This window comes from Equus caballus, chromosome 27 (genome assembly GCF_041296265.1).
Source record: "Equus caballus isolate H_3958 breed thoroughbred chromosome 27, TB-T2T, whole genome shotgun sequence".
Taxonomy (NCBI): domain Eukaryota; kingdom Metazoa; phylum Chordata; class Mammalia; order Perissodactyla; family Equidae; genus Equus; species Equus caballus.
In genome coordinates, this window is record NC_091710.1 from 43,075,808 (window position 1) to 43,081,977 (window position 6,170).

The window sequence follows — 6,170 nt, forward strand, 5'->3', positions numbered from 1 at the left end:
AATTTTGAAGCTCCACTGTTTGGTGCATACACATTTAGTATCTCTATGTCTTCTTGGTGGGCTTTTAAAAATCATTATATCGTGTCACTCTTTATCCCTTTTAATTTTTTTCTCTGAAGTCTACTTTATCTGGTATCAATATAGCCACTCTTGCTTTTATTATTATTTGTGTTAGCATGATATATCATTTTTATCCTTTTGCTTTCAACCTACCTATGTCATTGTGTTTGAAGTGAGTTTCTTGTAGACAGCATGTAGTTGGCTCATGTGTTCTTTTCTTTTTCTTAAATCTGTTTTGCTAATCTCTGTTCTTTAATTAATGTTTTCAGACCATTTATCTTTTTTTTTTTTGAGGAAGATTGGCCCCAAGCTAAAATCTGTTGCCAATCTTCCTCTTTTCACTTGAGGAAGATTGTCACTGAGCTAACATCAGTACCAATCTTCCTCTACTTTATGTGGGATGCTGCCACAGCACGGCTTGATGAGCAGCCCTATGTCTGCCCCAGGATCTGAACCTATGAACCCTGGGCCACCAAACAAGAGTACACGAACTTAACCACTATGGCACTGGGCTGGCCCCTAGACCATTTATCTTTAAAGCAATTCTTGAAATGTTGGAGCTTCAGCCTGTCATTTTATTATTTGTTTTCTGTTTGTTTCTCATTTCTCCTTCCTTGCCTACTTGTGGGATTTTTTTAGGATTGATCACAATTCTTATCCTTTTTTTAGGATTCCATCTTATTTAATTTATACTGTTTTTGAGTATATTGTTCTGTATAGTTTTCCTAGTGGTTGCTGTAGGTATTACAATATACATACATCATTTATCACAGCCCACTGGTATTGATGTTTAACTACTTCAAGTGAAGTATTGAAAACTCTTTGACCCTCTCTACTTGTTAAACATCATTGTTTCAAGTATTTCCTCTGCCTACAGTGAGCACCACACAGATACTGCTCTAATTTTTGCTTCTACTATCACATATGATTTCAGAAATTCATGAGAAGAAAATAGTTTATTATATTTAGCCCTAGTTTTACCCATTCCATTGTTCTTTTCTTTCTAAAGTTCCAAGACTTCTTTGGTTATTATTTTCTTTCTATCTGGAGAACTTCCTTTGGCCATCCTTTAAGAGTAGGTCTGCTAGTGACAGAGTCTTAGTTTTCTTTCAACTAAGGATGTTTTTATTTCCCCTTCCTTCCTGAAGGTTAGTTTCTCAGGACACAGAATTCCCGATTGACTAATTGTTTTCTTTCAGCACTTGAAAAATATCATGCCACTTCCTGCTGACCTCCAGGGTTTCAGATGAATAATCTGCTGTTATTTGTTTCTCTGTAGGTAACACTTATTTCTCTGATTGCTTTTAAGATTGTTCCTTTGCCTTTAGCTTTCAGAAGTTTGAATATGAAGTGTCTTGCCATGGATTTCTTTGATTTGTGGTTCACTTATTTTCATGAATCCATAGGTTTATGTCTTTCATCAAATTTGGGAATTTTTCAGTCATTATATCTTCAAATCCTTTTTCAGCTCCCCATTCTTTCTTCTCTCCTTCTGGGACTCCAATGATACAAATATTGTAACTTTAGTTAATGTTCCACAGGTCCCTGAGGCTTTGTTTATTTTTTTTTCCCAATCTGCTTTCTCTCTGTTATTCAAGTTGAATAATTTCTTCTCACTGTTCTTAAGTTCATTGCTTTTATCTTCTGTCATTTCACTCTACTGTTGAGCCCATCCAGCAAGTTTTTTATTTCAGTTGTTATATTTTGCTTGAATTTAACAGAAGAAAAATAAATGAAGTCAAAGTGAAATCAGTGCTGACTTAGAGGAATTTTTTTGTACTCCACAACAAGATAAAGCTATTCCCTAGTCCCCTTCTCTTCAATATGGAGCACCTTAGCAGGGCCATCTAGAAAACGTGGTAGGTCCTGAACACTCTTTTTTGGAGACATTCTTGTTCTTTATCATATCAACGTATTAAAGTGATCACATATTTCACTTTAAATATAATTTTCCTCTAAAAATATATGCAGGAGTTTTAACAGTATAGCATTGAAGTTTTAATTAATTTTAATTTGTTGTTTTGTTTTGTTTGGAGATGATAGCAAACATTCATGGAGGTCGTTATGGTTTTGTGGTCCCAGACTCTGCACCTGTCCTGCCCAATGGTTCGGGACTGATTTTGTTGATGAGAGTGGGTTTGACACCCAGCAGGGCCTTTCCAAAGTTTTCTTTCTCTTTCATTAGCCATCATCTCTGTCTGAAGTTTCTAGCCTGACGTTATACCCTTTTCCATGTTTTCTTACTCCAGGGGAATTTTGTTGTTTCTCTTTGAGTAGTTTATGTCATTAGGTCTTGAAGGAGGTAGATTCTGTGATCCAACTTCATTCAGTCATTTTTACCCAAAAATCTAACATTTTCTTAAAAAGTAAAAACTTCATTTTTGGTCTTTTCTCAGTGATATCTGTCTAAACCAAGACATTGTTAACTTTTGATATTTTAGAATGTGCCTGTCATTCCTTGGCTGTCACTTACTTAGGTAACATTTCCTCCCTACTTACTAATTAAATCCTAATTAAATTAATCCTAAATTTTGGCCTAATTTAGTTTCCTTTTTAAATGGCTCAAAATTTCTTCCATCCTGTTAACCAAAGTTACCCAAATCTAAAGCATTATTCCTTTTGTTCGTGTACTAAGGATGGATAAATAGCTTTCAGGTTACTTTTTACTGAAATTTGTTAATATATTCAGATCAATGCATATTGCCTCTTTTCTACCTTCCGCATTGTGCATGACAAAGACACCCAAAGCTCAGGTCATTACATTTATTTTCTTTTCACAATACTGCTTGCTAAATTTTTTCTGTTTGCTTCATTACCATCCTTCCAACCATTTTCCATTTATTTTGTAATTTGGCATATTTTAAAAGTTTGCCCTTTCTGTTGTTTTGTTCTGACAACCCCATAGTTACCAAGTTATTTTTTTCTTCTCTGATATCTCTGATGTTTGATGCTATTAATAATATTAGTGTAAAAAGTCTATTTGTTGCTTCTTCACTGATATTGGAAAAATAATAAAGTTATGAAGTTGAGGTGTTTTTAAAAATGTGAATACAGTAGTCGCTCCTCATCAAAGGAGTATACGTTCCAAGACCCCCAGTGCATGCCTGAAACCACAGATAGTACCAAACCCTATATATGTTATGTTTTTTCCTATACACACATACCTACGATAAAGTTTAATTTGAAAATTAGGCACAGTAAGAGATTAACAACAATAGCTAACAATAAAATGGAACAATTATAATAATATACCATAATAAAAGTTATGTGAATGTGATCTCTCTCTCAAAATCTTATTATACTGTACTCATCCTTCTTGTGACGATGTGAGATGATACAATGCCTATGTGATCAGATGAAGTGAGGCGAATGACTAGGCATTGTGACCTAGCATTATTTTCAGGCAGCGATTGACCGCAGGTAACCGAAACGATGGAAAGTGAAACCATGGGTAAGGGGGAGCTGCTGTAATAGGAAAGCGTTTTGTTGCTGTTTGTTTTGTCTTCAAAGTGTTTCACAGAGTAGATTTAAAGGTTTATGGAAGATGGGCAAAATTGTCTGGTGAAAGTTGCATCCTGTGACCTCAGGCTGACCTCAGGCAAGGAAGAATGGATTTGATAAAGCCATCGTCTTTCTCTAGGTGTTTGCATCTTGAAAAAGGAGTTGGAAAGGCAGCTATGGAAGGTTTGTTTAGATGTTAGGAGAGGGAAGATGTCAGAGTACTCCTCCATTTACATCCTGTTGAACCACTGTTGTCTAGGGGTTAAATATGAAAAAGAAACGATCGTTATAATGTCTGTTACAGTGCACATCACACTGAATGCGATGATTTGAAGATCATTCCTTTCAGGGCAAGAACCACGAGTTCCTCTAGCCAAAGGCCCTGTATTATCGACCTTTCTATCTCAAGGACCTAGAGCAATGCCTGGCCCATGGTTCATTTAAATAAATGTTTGCTGAATATTTAAACATTTCATTTGTCTACGGCCTTGTATCTGGAGGTTAAAATTTGATTTTCCAGTGCTTGTACATAAAAGGTCCTTATTCATAACTAAAAGGATGAGATTCTGATTTCTGGAGAGGAGGACCAAGCCTACAAGGCTATTGCGGCATTGATTATAATGATGGGTAATTGTTCTCTTGGCTGGAGAGGTCTGTTTCCTGGATGCAGTAATGCCAGTGCCGGCTCCTGGCTGTGCCTTCTTACCTCCACCACTGGGGGTCAGCACAGATAATGAAATTAACTCCATCAGCTTACCCCTTGCAGGCTCCCTCCACGCTGGTTTACAGTGCAAAATAACCCCTTGTTTGTAGAAAACATTATTAAATAACAACATGCAACCATTTTCATTTTAGGATTAATTTTCCCAAATCTCTAGAAAAGCCCAATGCATTACCTTAGGCTATAATCCCCTGGCAGAGTCTCACCTGTTAAGCGAGGGGTTAGTCTAAGATTCCTTCCAGCTCTAAGACTGATGGCTCCCCAGGTTATGTTTTTTCCTATATACACATACCTACGATAAAGTTTAATTTGAAAATTAGGCACAGGTTCCTTCTCTCCCTGCCGCCCACCTTCTTTTTTGGTTTTTCAAGAGTGGAGGTAAATGGTAGATGGCCAGCTTCACCTCGAGGTCAGGGTGGCTGAAGTCCCACGGCAGAATCAGGGTGGGAGCGGGAAGAGCCCATGACCCTAATCAGGCCTCTGTTGCATGGTGACCTTCTTTTTCTTCTTTTTTTTTTTTTTAATTTGCCTTTCTCTTTTGATCCTCTCCTTGCACCAATTCTCAAAAAATTACCCAGAAATTAAACACAAGGAGCAAAGGCAAGCCAGCACAGGAGTGGCAGGCTCCTTCCACTGGGGCCACAATCTGGGCACTGGGTCTCCACTCAGCCTGGCAGTAAAAGCTGGTGCACAATAAGGTGCTTCCAGAGGCTGGTAGTAACTCGACCCACAGGGACTTTCTGTAACGGGACCCCCCTAACATTAGGGCCAGGCTGTGGAAGGACGGTTTGTTGGCCTTGCCAAAGAGCTCCTTCCCATAGGCGTCCAGGAACTGGGCGCCATGTGCCCCGCAGCAGGCCGAGCCCAAGGCCCCAGCTCTGGATAAGGGGCCCAGGTGACGGAAAGCAGCCCCTGGCCTGGCCATGGCTGTGGACAGTCTGTGACCCTATTTTCTGAAGCTCACATCTGGACAGCGGTCTGACCAGAGAACGCGTTTATCAATCTCATGTCAAACGTTTGAAATGGGGACTGTCCAGGAAAATCTGGTATATGGGTCCTCAACCCAACGCTCGGCTGTAAAAAGAGGCTATTTGTGTCACCCAGGGAAGTCCCTAAAACATTTTCCATGTCTAATACTTTTCGAGTTGCGCTTGCTTTTAGGAACCAAGGCAGAAAAAGGGCAGGTGGCCAAACGGCAGAGCCGCTCTAAACCAGAAGGGTCCAAGATGGTGACAGCATGCTCTGCGCAAAAAGAGACAGTGCAAAGCACGCCCTGTGCAGGAAGGGAAGATCTGCGCATGCCCAATGCCCCCCGCTCTGAGAGATGACGGGGAGACATCTTCCCCTTCACATCCCGTAAGAACCCTGCACACCTTCTCTTTGAGGGAGAAAATGTTTGAAAGCAGGAGCTCTGCCTCCATCATGCCTTGATTAATGAATCACGTTTTTGCTCCGCTGTTGCCAACCCAGTTTCGTTCTCTTGGCGCGGGCAGCTCTGGGCAAAAGGACCCACTTGCTGGTCACTGGTCCCTTGGGGGCTCGGTAATATTTGCACTTTCTCTTGTTCATTTTCATCTTTCATGTCAAAATTAGTAACAGCTTTTTGCTTCTGGTCTGCTTCCCTTCCTCGTGCATTTTCCATAAGCAGGTTCCTGCCTCCTGCCCCCCAGTAGGCCAGAGTCAATTCAGAAAGTTTTATCCATGAAAATGAGGCTTCGTAAAAGGAATTTAGGCCTTAAAATAGAGGGAAGAGCAAAGGGACCCCACCCCCCCCAAAGAAAACAACAAAACAAAACCAGAAAACCTCTTTAATAAGAGTTTAGGTTATAATATGTGTGTGAATACTTTTACCTTAGGAAAAGTTAAAAGAATGTTGATGAAGGATTCC